Source organism: Halichoerus grypus, chromosome 3, assembly GCF_964656455.1.
Source record: "Halichoerus grypus chromosome 3, mHalGry1.hap1.1, whole genome shotgun sequence".
In the NCBI taxonomy this organism is placed as follows: domain Eukaryota; kingdom Metazoa; phylum Chordata; class Mammalia; order Carnivora; family Phocidae; genus Halichoerus; species Halichoerus grypus.
The window spans coordinates 103,926,875-103,940,616 of record NC_135714.1 but is presented as its reverse complement, the minus strand read 5'-3'; the positions used below and the strand labels follow the sequence as shown (position 1 = coordinate 103,940,616).

The following is a 13,742-nucleotide window of genomic DNA, read 5'->3' as shown; positions in this document are numbered from 1 at the left end:
CACAAAATGAAATACAATAGAAACAAATGATTTTAGTAGTATGAGAAATTAACATATCCATAGAGAAAAAATTAATTCAAGTAACTTTTAAGCACACTCTCTAGGTTGCATACCTCTGTAGGATATATAAAGACACTGCAAATAATTTTATTTACTTATTTATTTTTTAAAGATTTTATGTATTTATTTGACAGAGAGAGAGAGACACACAGCAAAAGACGGAACACAAGCAGGGGGAGTGGGAGAGGGAGAAGCAGGCTTCCTGCCCAGCAGGGAGCCCGATGTGGGGCTCGATCCCAGGACCTTGGGATTATGACCTGAGGCTGAAGGCAGATCCTTAATGACTGAGCCACCCAGGCACCCCTGCAAATAATTTTATAATTTTACTTACTAGGTTTGTTATTGACGGTAGTATTGGTGCTATAATTCTGAAACTATTTTGCATGTATGTTGGATAGAACTAATGAGTAAATATTTTGACATTGTTGGAAACATTAGTTGATTTTCACCAAGGGAGCAGGGCATCCAAAAAGGGATAAAGAAAAAGAAACATACAGTTTGGATTTCAATTGTACATATTAGTATGAACTTATGATTTTAAGATGCATTATATATATAGTTACATACATAGATGCACATGTTAAAGTATATATACATATATGTATATATATATATTCTTTTTCAGTGAACAGGCTTAGAAAAAATAACATCCCTATTGTAATTGTATCCAGGATCTAGATCTTGATTCTAAAACTATTTCCCATTAAAAGGAACCAGGTCTCCTTGGAGAAATGGGTGATTCCAGGTGTGAGGCAAGAAAAGTACAAGTACAAGGTGAGTCTGGAACATCTTGTGCCCAGAAAGCAGCAAAGTGCTCAGAGATTAATGGGGCCATGTCAAAAGGACTCAGGAGCCAGCGAGAAGTGCCACCTGCTGACCAAATCTGTGACAATTTCAACCTGAAAAAGAAAAATGATAGTTATAACACACCAAATTAAAAAAAGAGATCACAAATTTACATGATATGGGGAGGGGGGATAGAGAAAGGGAGAGCTTTTCTTTAAAGTAGAATGACAGGTAATAAAGATAGAAGGAATTATAAGATTGGAAAATCACCTTTTTATAACACACAATATAATAGCTGATTCAGGCATGAATTATTAATAAATAGTTAAGCCTTGAGTTACAGATTTATTGTGGCAGAGAATGTTTACATGATCTCAAACGATTTTGAGTGTGTGTGTGTGTGTGCACGCGTGTGTGTGTAGAATAATGTTGGCAGTGAATCTAGATGAGGAGTATATGAGGGGGTTTTTTGTTCCATTCTCTTAACTTTTCTGTGGGCTTGAAATTTTTCAAAATAAAACACACATATTTAAAAAATCATACTGTTAGTAAGTAGTCAAATGTCGGTTTGAATTCAGGTCCTAATGCAGTGAAAAGCCTTGTTCTATTCTTTCAGCCTCACAGTGTCTATTTGCATAACTAGTTCACATACAAATAAGATACTTTTTTTCAAGTTAGTGATTATTGGAATTTCTAAATATGAGCCCTAGGAAACTCAAACCTTTAAAATAAGATGGTTAGGAAATAAACACTTTTTTGCCACCTAAGGATACATTTCCTAATTTTATATTTAATAGGTACTTTTAAAAGGAGCACTAACTGCTCTTTGGGGCCCTGTTATTCGGATATGTACTGAAAACACATCTGCAGCAATTCTGTCTTTCTTATTAATGTCTCTAGAAAACACCCATTGGTCTACTTGTTCCAGCTAAACATGCACAGATTTGTCTACTGGTTGATGGATAGGAATAAAATAAAATCTAATTATATCCATATCCATATTCAAAAACATATTGATATGTAAGAGTGCTGAAAAGAAATACCTTAGATTCACCATGTAAATGGAACTTATAAATGAAATTTGAGTAAGATAGGAAAAATTGGCACTTAAAAGTCTTCAGTCTTGGGGCGCCTGGGTGGCTCAGCCGTTAAGCGTCTGCCTTCGGCTCAGGTCATGGTCCCAGGGTCCTGGGATCGAGCCCCACATTGTGCTCCCTGCTCAGCAGGAAGCCTGCTTCTCCCTCTCCCACTCCCCCTGCTTGTGTTCCCTCTCTCTCTGTGTCTCTCTCTGTCAAATGAATAAATGAAATAAAAAAAAAAGTCTTCAGTCTTGTAGCTAGCCACGGTTTCAGATAGACACAGTACAAAATGAAAACCTGCAATCAGACTTAGGTCAACCAGATAAAATATAGAATGGACACCCAGTTGAATTGGACTTTCTGATAATGAATACTTTTTAATATAAGTATGTCCCAGATATTGCAGGAGACATACACTAAACAAATTTATTGTTTATCTGAAATACAAATATAATTGGGAATTCACTATATATATATATAGTGATATATATATATATTCACTATTATATATATATATATAATATTTCACACACACACATGCACACGCTTTTCTTGTTGTTAGTATTGTGCTTCCATTTCCTAAGAGGAATGGGAGATACAGGCCTCCAGCCATGGAATGAACAAGTCATAGGGATGAAAGGCATAGCACAGGGAACAAAGTTAATGGAACTGCAACAGTGCTGTAAAAAAATAAAATAAATCTTGTGCTATTTTTTTTGAGTATAGTTGACACATGATGTTACATTAGTTACAACATAGTGATTCAACAACTCTATATATGATGCTATGCTCACCGTAAGTGTAGCTACAATCCGTACCTACACCTATGGTGAGCATAGCATGATATATAGAGCATAGCATAATGCTATCACCATTCCGCTAACCACACTCCCCAAGCTGTACCCCACATCCCTGCGACCCAGTCATTCCACAACTGGAATACTGCATCTCCCACCCACCTTCCCCCATTTTTGCCCACTTCCCTACCCCCTTCCTCTCTTCTAACCATCAGTTTGTTCTTTGAATTTATGTGGTCTGATTCTGCTTTTTGTTTGTTCATTTGTTTTGTTTTTAAAATTCCACATATAAGAAAAATCATATGGTATTTGTCTTTTTCTGTTTGACTTCTTTCACTGAGCATGATACCCTCTAGATCCATCCATGTTGTCTCAAATGGCAAGATCTCATCCTTTTTAATTACTGAGTAATATTCGTGTGTGTGTGGGAGAGAGAGATATCTTTGGGATATATATATCCCATCTTCTTTATCCATTCATTTATCAGACACTTCCATATCTTGGCTATTGTAATACGTTGTTGTTTTTTTTAAAGAATTTATTTGACAGAGAGAGAGAGAGAGAACACAAGGAGGGGGAGCTGCAGGCAGAGGGAGAGGGAGATGCAGGCTTCCTGCTGAGCTGAACAGGGAGCCCGACATGGGGCTTGATTCCAGGACCCTGAGATCATGACCTGAGCCGAAGGCAGATGCTTAACTGACTGAGCCAGTCAGGCACCCCTCATACCTCGGCTATTGTAAATAATGCTACTATAAACGTAGGAGTGCATATATCTTTTTGAATTAGTGTTTTAGTTTTCCTTTGGTAAATACCTAGTATTAGAATTACTGAGTCATACAGTAATTCTATTTCCAATTTTTTGAGGAATCTACTATTTTCCATAGTCAGTGTACCAATTTACATTCCTACCAACAGGGCGCAAGGATTTATTTCTCTCCACATCCTCACCGATACTTGCTATTTCTTGTCTTTTATATAATAGCCACGCTGACGGGTGTAAGGTGATATCTTATCATGATTATGATTTGCATTTTCCTGGTGATTAACGATGTTGAGCATCTTTTCATGTGTCTGTTGGCCATCTGCATGTCTTCTTTGGAAAAATGTCTATTCAGTTTCTCTGCCCATTTTTTAATTGGATTATTTATGGGTTTTCGGTGTTGAGTTGTGTAAGTGCATTATATATTTTGAATATTAACTTCTTATTGGATGTATCATTTGCAAATCTGGAAATGCTAATCATCCCCTACTCCAACCACCTCTGTCTAGGTTTGGAGCTGCAGCTGTGGGAGAGGGTGGGAGAAGATGTGGGTTGGTTAGTATGAGGAATGAATTATGAAATCCGGGAAGTTTTAATTTGCAATATTACCATTCTATTGTTTGCTTCCTTTATCTGAACAGAAAAAAGGCCTAAGAAATATCAAAACTTTCCAAAAAGAAGTAACAGCTATATCATCACCAAAACTGTAGCTGCACAAAATAAAGAGATTAATAACTCAGGATTCTAATTGTTCATTTTCAGAACATTAAGTAGGTGATACATGTGAATTGTTTACAAAGTTCTTTTTATCTCTCCATAAATGTGTAGCTTGCCATTTTAAGTATTTATTGTTAATGTCCTAATTTTAGTGGGAAGGCATCTAGTGTTTTGCTGTTACTTTGGCTTGATGTATTCTCTAACAAAGAAAGCTCTCTTCTATTTCTAGTTCACCGTGAATGTTTTCTTTGTTAACTAGAAACTTCGATTTTTTCAAGTGTCTTTTCAGCATTAACGAATATGATGGTATGGTTTTTTTCCTTTATTCTATTTATATAATCATAAATCACAAATCAACCCTGTTTTCCCGGGTTCATATTCCAGCTTTCCTATAAACTACCTACCACTAAATCACAGTGTGACTTTGGGCAAGTGACTTAACCATTCTGTGTGTTTCCTCTTTTATAAAATGATAATAGGGTTGTTATGGAGTTTAGATGGGTTAATACATGTAAACTGCTTAGAGTAGCCTGCACATAGTAAGTACTATGTATGTTTTAGTGATTATTTCTATTCATAGATGAGAATGAGCTCTAATTGTGAATGTGTGAGTGTGTGTGTCTCTACCCTTTCAGGTTTAATGTCAGAATTACGTTAGCTTCATAAAGTGAATTCAAAGCTTGTATTAAGAATATATATTTTCTATAGAGTTTAAATATATTAGTTAAATCAAGCTCCTTAATGATATTATTCAATAGTTATGTATTTAAAAAATTTTTGGTTTACTTGATCCATCAAATTCTAAAAGAAGTGTCAGACTCCCACTATAATTGCAATTTGTGTAAATTCTCTTTGGCTCCATTTTAAAAAGTTTTTGCTTTATATTTCACCTCTTTGTTAGTTGAATAAAAGCTAAATGTTATTGCAGTTTCCTTTTAGATTTTATACCTTTGTCCCATTTAATGCATTTTCCTTTGAGCTCTACTTTTCTAGTTTTAATATTGCCATTTTTCTCTCTTGTTTATGTTTATTGATATTCTTTGTCAATCAACTGACAATGTTTTGGGGTCTTTTGGTTATAAGCGTATGCCTTGCAAACAGTACAAAAGGATGTCTTTTTTGTTCAATCTGATAATTTTTGTTAATCAAGAAATTAGCCATTGGGGTGCCTGTGTGGCTCAGTTGGCTAAGCATCTGCCTTTGGCTCAGGTCATGATCCCAGTCCTGGGACTGAGCCCCGCAATGGGCTCCCTGCTCAGTGAGGAGTCTGCTTCTCCCTCTCCCTCTACCTCTCTCCCAGCTTGTGCTCTCTCTCTCTTTCTCCCTTGCTCACTCTCTCTCTCAAATACATAAATAAAATTTCAAAAAAAAGAAATCATCTGTTTTACAGTTATTATGTAATTAATATATTTAATCTGATTTTTGTCATCTTATTTGATGCCTTTTTTTGCATTTTCTTTTTTTCCTCCTCTTTGAATTTACTGTAATGAATCAATTTTTTTCTTGGCATTTTTACCCTTCCATTAATTTAGAAATCCTGCATCTTTTCTTTTATTTTCTTTTTGAAATTCTGCATCTTATTTTTTATTCTAACAGTGGTTATTTAAGATCATTGGCCAAGAAAAATTGTCAAATGGCAATTCTTTCGATTGAAAATGAGGGAAGCAAAGAAGTGGAGTTTGGAAATGTTATTGATAAATTTGCTTCCATTAAACCTAGGAAAATAAAATTGTAAAATTCTATTTTTGATGCAAATAAAATATTTAGTGAAGGTAGAGGAGAGGCGACATGGGTAAAGGTGGTCAAAAGGTACAAACATATAGTTATAAAATAAATAAGTCACAGGGATATAATGTACAGCAAGTGCTTATATGTAATAATATTGTATTACATATTTGAAAGTTGCTAAAAAAGTAGATCTTAAAAGTTCTCATCACAAGAAAATAATTATAACTATGTGTAGTGATGGATGTTAACTAGACTTATTGTGGTGATAATTTCACAATATATACAAATATTAAATCATCTCATATACCTGAAACTAATATAATGTATATCAATTTTATCTCAAAAAGATATTTAAAGTTAATAATAATGCGAGAATATTTTGGTTTATTTTGTTTTGTATTTTGTTTTGGAATGAGATTATGAGACTGAATTTTCAAATAGACCAGCAAGGGCATTTCTCAGGGTACATTCAGGAAGGGATTCTTGCTTTGGGAATATGATTCTTATGGTCTCTGCTCTTAAGACCCTGTGACTACATGCACAGCATGAAAAACAATACTTATAATGTACATGAAAATGAATGTGGGTGATCTCTATGGATATGGAAAAGTATACAAAATAGAGTAAGTAAGGTAAAAAGAATTTATGGAAATATATAATGGGAGCCCAAGTTTTAAAAATATAATATATATGCTTATGTGCTTAGAACATTTCTGGAAGGGTATACAGGAACTTACAATGTTATTAAACTCACAATTTTCAATAATTTTTTCAACTACTTCTGGTGAAAAAAATAACCATTTTTAAAAAACACATAAAAACATTTATATTGGGGTACATAATTCTCCTTTTGCTTCAGGCTCCAATATGGCTTGCTACTGCCCTGGTCTTTAAAAAAGGTTTGATATTCTGGGGCATCTGGGTGGCTCAGTCCGTTAAGCCACCAACTCTTGATTTCAGTTCAGGTCATGATCTCATGAGATCAAGCCCCAGGGCTGGCTCCCGCTAGCGTGGAACATGCTTAAGATTCTCTCCCTCTCCCTCGCTATCCCCCACTTGTGCGCATGCCTGCTCTCTCTAAAAAAAAAATAAATAAATAAAAATAAATAAAAAAGATTTGATATTCTAAAAACATCATGTTTTTTTGTATTCATATTGATTTTTTAAAATATTGCATTCAAATATAATTTTTTTGGTTACTGAGTTTTTTGGTGTCCCGGTAAATCCTGGGCCTGAGATGAGTGCCTCACTTGCTTCACCCTAATCCAGGCCCAGTTTCAGTTAATTTACTGAAACTTATTTTAAATTTAATTTAATTTTAAGTTAATTTTTAATTAATTTACTGTTGGGTTTTGGGAGCTAAATGTTACCAAGTTATGGGTGTTTCCTACTTTTTTTGACAAGGGGCTCTATCCCAGGATCCTGGGAGCTGAAGGCAAGTGCTTAACTGACTGAGCCACCCATGCGTCCCCTGTTTCCTACTTTTATGAGTTTATTTCATAAATGGGCATTGGATTTAATCAAAAGCTTTTTTGGCTTCTCTGATCTCTTCCGAAATGAGTTACATTGGTTCAAATCTTGTCTTATGCTTACTAGCATTCCTGAGAAAACTCTACCTGTCCTATTTTTAAGAGACACTATCCTATTTTTCGTACTTTATATGATTTAGTTTATTAATATTTAAAAAAAAATTTTATTAGGGATTTTGTTTTCATTTTTTTAATTATTATGTTATGTTAATCACCATACATTACATCATTAGTTTTTGATGTAGTGTTCCATGACTCATTGTTTGTGTATAACACCCAGTGCTACATTCAGTACGTGCCCCCTTTAATACCCATCACCAGGCTAACCCATCCCCCCACCGCCCTCCCCTCTAGAACCCTCAGTCTGTTTCTCAGAGTCCATAGTCTCTCATGGTTCATCTCCCCCTCCGATTTATATTTATATCCATATAGGGTATTTGCTTCTTGTGTCTTTGAGGGTGGTTTTTTTAATCAGGGCTTTACCTCATGTGAGTTATGTGGCTTACCACATTTTCCTATGCTCTAAAACAGTTGTATAAGGGAAGAGCTATCTGTTCCTTAGAGGCCTGGTAGGGATGACTTACAGAATTGCCTGGGCCTGGAGCCATCGTTGGGAGGGCAGGGGGAAGGAGACTATCATTTTGATTTCTATCACTCAGATTCATCTTACTTTTCGCATAGATTTGTGTCTTGAGTTGAAGGCTTATTTCATTTATTTTATATATTACTTTTTATATTTTGAGCTTTTAGTTTTGTTCTGCTCTGGATCATTTGAATTTTTCATTTTGATTTCCTTTTTTTCAGCTAATTCTTATTTAGAAATGTCAGATGTGGATTTTCTGAATATATTGTGTTACTGATTTCTAATTTTATTGCACTGTGGTCAGTAAATGGAGTCTGTGTAGTATAAACCTTGAGATTTGTGGTATTTCTTTTGTCAGTATGTGAGCAATTTGGGGGACTGCTTCAAGAGTGTTTGAAAAGAATGTGTATTTTTCTTTGTTGGGTACAATGTTTTCTCATACAAATCTATTGGAGTAATTTTGGTAATTGGTTCATCCAAATTCTCTATACTGTATATTTTGTTTACTTCATCTATTCTTTTCTGAGAAAGATATGTTGAGAGTCTTCTGGTAGAATTGTGGATTTGTGGCTTTGTCAACTTTTACTTAACATACTTTGAAGCCATGTTGTTAGAGAATCATAAAAATTCATGACTATTTTCTTTTTTTTTTTAAGATTTTATTTTTTTATTTGTCAGAGAGAGAGAGGGAGAGAGAGCATAAGCAGAGGGAGAGGCAGGCAGAGGGAGAAGCAGGCTTCCCGCTGAGCAAGGAGCCGAATGCAGGACTCGATCCCAGGACCCTGGGATCATGACCTGAGCCGAAGGCAGACGTTTAACTGACTGAGCCACCCAGGTGTTCCTCATGACTATTTTCTTAATGGTTAATTTTTGTCATGGAAAATTAAGATTCTTGATCGTATTTTGAAGCTAATATATTAGTGCAGAGTGGTGTGCATGTTAGAAAGAGAAAAAATAAGAATATATACTAGGATTAGCTTTAAAAAATACTAGAAGAGTACACCAGAAACTCAAGATGTACTTACCAACTACACATTTTGGCCAAATGATGAATGGCTGAATGTTAAATATCAATAGGTGGCTAAGCTCAAGACTGAAGCCAAATATCACTATCACAAAATGATCTTCGGGAATCTAAGTATACGACAATGGATTTGAATTTTTGTTATAATTAAAATTTTATTATTAAAATTTATTAGTTACATTTTACAAGTTTGACATTATAGTGCAGAGACAGTAATTCTTTTTCAGCACTGTCATAATATGGGAAATTATACTAGACATTTTAATAGTAGACATTTTTAAGAGTTTAGAATTGTCTTAGTTATAGTTAATATATAGTGTATATATAAACTAATATATAATATATATTATATAATATATTAGTAATAGGTAATATATAGTAATATATAGTTAATAGTTTAGTCTAGAATAGTCTCATTCTTCCAATTGAAGTTAGTGTAGAGGCAAGAGACTTTTTTGGCCAGCTCTGGCAATGTAAGGGCCTGCTAATGGTGCTATTGACACTGTTCTATTAATTTTGCTTTCTTCCTTAATAGCAACTAAAATGAAGATACCCTCTCTTCAAGTCCTGGACTTGGAGATTTGGTCAGTGATAACGGTGCACCCTCAATGAAGCAGCCCCACAAAGTCTATATACAGACTTCAGATTACTTACATTTTTTATTCTTAACATACTCACTTGAGAAAAAATTGTCATTAAATGTTGAATCTAGAAATGTAGCATTAGAACAAAAAGTTGGCCTTCAAGATCATAAAATTACCTTTGAGTTTTCATCTCATCTGTTTTACTTTATGCAGATCAGTTTCAGAAACCTCTCTGGGATAGAATGATAAATGGCACTGAAATAGGTATTTGGTTACTCTGCTTCCACAATACTGAGGCCCAGGCTAAACCCCGGTACATCTTCATATAGAACTAATAGAAGTGAAGCTTTGTGTATTACCTATTAAATGTTTTTAAATTAAAAAAGTATTTTAAAAAGTTAACCTGCGTCACTTATTTACGTTACTTGTAAAAATAAGCTTTTACAGGGGCGCCTGGGTGGCTCAGTTGGTTAAGTGACTGCCTTTGGCTCAGGTCATGATCCCAGGTCCCACATTGGGCTCCCTGCTCATTGGGGAGCCTGCTTCTCCCTCTGAACCTCTCCCTGTCATGCTGTTTCTCTCTCTCTCTCAAATAAATAAATAAAATCTTTAAAAAATAGGCTTTTACTTGTTTTTTTTTAAGTGACTTATTACCTTACCTATAAATAAAAAAAAAAGTATTACCTTTAATCTATATTCTCAATCCTGAAAATATCTGCACAGTCTTTATTACAATGATTGAGTTAGCCCTAATAACAACAACGACATACCAGTAGTGGGCTATTTATCACAAGATTAGTAAGTAAATTTATTCCTAAACCAGAGTTTACAGTATTAGTATTACAATATTAAGTGAGCAAGCATGGTTTTCTATGACAAGCATTCTAACAAGTCTGTTCGTATAGCAAACTACACTGGTTCTCATAGTCTCTAGGTCATGGCTCAACCATCTCTGGGATGGTTAAAACAAACTGTTCAATATTATCAGAAAGTTCCCTGACCCTTGTTGTAAATAGACTGAAACAGAAACTCAGTTTTATGTTGGCAAGATACAGGATAAGCATAAATCTGACAGAAAAGGATCCTCACCTTAACTTGTCTAATGTTTATTTTCTTAATGCCCTTAAGGTAAATGTTTTGAAATTATTTTCAATTTTTACATTTATTCTTATTACAGGAGCTAATGGCTAGTTCAGCAATTTGCATTCATTTTCATAGCATCTCCTTTACTTTCAAGGTTCTTCACTAAATTGCCATTTAATCAAGAATGAAATAAAAATAAATGGTAATTACCATTTTCTACTTCCACAGCTTGTGATACCTATTTTATACCTTTATTTTCAAACTTCCTGAATTATTTTTATCTCTCTTATAAACAGTATGTAGTTGTATTTATTTCCTACAATATTAGAGGCTCTTTCTTTTAATAAATTAGTTACATTCATATTGTGATTGGCTGATTATGTTGAAAATCATTTTGCCAGTTTTTCCCGTGCTTTCTACTTACCACAATTTCTAGTTGGTTCTGTCCCACCTTCTTCCCTCTTATTGCATTGATTTAGTTTCCTCTGATCCAGCTTTTTTTCTTGTGTTTGAAATTGTCAAAATGATCTCAAAATATATCATAATCATAAATAGAGATCACATATTTTTAAAGCTTGAGTATTAATCAGAAAAGAATAGATGCTTTGTGTATCAGAATAAATATAACTGAAGAATGAATTAATGAGAATAAATTCATAATGAATTAATGATCAAGAAAAAAAATGCTCCCAGAATGCAACAAAAGGCTAAAAAGATGGTAAATCTGAACAAAAAGAAAACGTTAAGTCTCTTCTGATACAGTTATATATCAGTACAGGGAAGGATGCCTTGTATATTATAGTCAAGATCTAAATATTCCAACTTTTGGTCCAGTTGGCATTCCAGGACAGAAGAGGGAGGCAATAGTCAAAGAATCAGCAGGAGAGAATTTCCGGTTCTTCTGCTAACAGAGCCCATCAAGTGCCAAGTAGAGTTTTGTTTTTTTTTTTAATTCCAAAAATAACACAAAACACCACCACCACCAAAAACAAAATCTTTATATCTAGACATGCTATATTGAAATTTTAGAGCATCAACAAATAAAAGAAAATCCTAACAACTTTGAGAAGATGTCTTAAAGAAGAAGTAGAAGAAGACTGGTATCAGATTTCCCATCAGCAACACTGAGTGCAATATAACAATGAAATATTTTGTGAGACTATTATAATCTTGATACAAAAACCAGACAAGAACAGCATGAAAAAGACAAATAAAGACCAATTACATTTAGGAACACAGATGCAAAAATCTGCAAGCAAAATACTCCCAAACCAAATCAAAATAATACATCACAACCAAGTTGAACTTATCCCAGGAATGCAAGAATTATTTGGCATTCAAAAAATCAAATGTAATTCACCAGAGTAATAAAGGAAAGCTTTATTTAATTATTTTAATAGGTAAGAAACATCTTTAACAAATTAAAAATAATTAATGTTTGAAATTGTTATCAAAATAGGAATAAAAGGGAACTTCTTTAATCAGAAAAAAGTAGAAAACAAAAACCTATCAGAAACATTAACCTAAATTATAAAATGTTAGGTATATCCCTTCTAAAATAAGAAACAAGACAAACATGACCACCCTCACTGCTTCTTCTCAACATTGTATTTTTGATCAGAAGGACAAAAACAAAAAAAGTGAAAGATATTAGAAAGGTGTACAAATGGGGAAAAATTTATGTTTTCAAATTAATAATAGAGTTTAAAAAGGCAGCTGAATATAAGATCAAATATACAAAAATTAATTTGTTTCTATATACAGCAATACACAGAAAATATAATAATAATTTGTAAAAACACATAATTTATAATAGCAGCAAAAAAATAAGGTATCTAAAAATATATATAAGAATAGATGTGCAAGTTCTTTTATAGAGAAAACTTTTTAACTTTGTTGAAATATATTAGGGAAGAATTTGGAAAGGAAACTTAATATTGCAAAATTGTTGATTGATTCCAATTGAATCCATAGATACAATAATATTTCACCCAAGACCCCAGTAAGTTTTTTTTTTTGAGGAACTCAATAATCTCAGAGGGGCCTAAAAAAATAGCCAAGAAAATCCTGAATAAGAACAAAGTAGGGGGATACCTGGTACCCAGCTACATTACAAAGCAATAATAATGGACTGCGTGGGTAGGTGGGTAGGTGGATGATAGGTGGAGAGCCCCATTGACCACTGAGACATTAGAGAAAACCCAGAAATAGATTCACACTGACACAGAAACTTGATATGTGATAGGGGCAGTACTGCATGCCATTGAGGAAAGGAAAGACTATTCAATAAATGCTGAGACAATGAGTAATCCATAAGGAAAAAGTGAAATAGAATTTTCTGTATTACACCATAAACAATCAACATGAGATCAAAGATACAAAAGAGAACTTTTAGAAGAAAATATAGCAGGATATCATCATGCTCTTTAGTAAGTTTTTAAAAATAAAACCAAGAAAAGCATTAACTATAAAAGGTGAGATTGATAAATTTGACTACGGTAACATTAAGAATTTGTTTTTATAAAAAAAACAAAGTTTTTTTTTAAAAAGCGCTAAATGGTATTTGCAACACACATAACCAACAACGGATTGATAGCCAAAGACCTGTTTACAGATCACTATGAAAAAAACAAGCAAATAGAAGAACAGGGAAAAGATATGAACAGGCATTTCAAAAGAAGGGAAAACATGAAAACTATTTGAATATATGAAAAGATGTTTAATTTCTTGAGTAATGAAGAAAAATGCAAATTCATAACAGAAGAAATATATTTTATATCCCATAGACCAGGGAAAAAATTAGAGTCTGGTAACACCAAGGTTGGAGAAAATGTGGAATAATGAGAACTTTTATACACTGCTGTATGAGTTTGAATTGGTATGATCCCTTAGGAAAAAATTAGCATTATTGAAGGTTGCAGATATGCATAGTTCCTGAGCCAAGAATGCCAGGAGTAGGTATTTACCTTAGGGGGAATCTCTTGCACATAAGCACTGGTAGATATATACAAA

At 33.7% G+C, this 13,742-nt stretch overlaps 1 long non-coding RNA gene across 1 annotated transcript in view; it reads right to left on the bottom strand.

Moving 5' to 3' along the window:
• Window positions 1-211: 211 nt before the first annotated feature.
• LOC144381371 (uncharacterized) overlaps window positions 212-13,742 on the bottom strand; it is a 108,646-nt gene continuing 95,115 nt past the window's right edge. The window contains exon 3 of the long non-coding RNA XR_013446449.1: window positions 212-959. This is a non-coding gene — a long non-coding RNA (uncharacterized LOC144381371). The remainder of the gene's footprint in view (window positions 960-13,742) is intronic.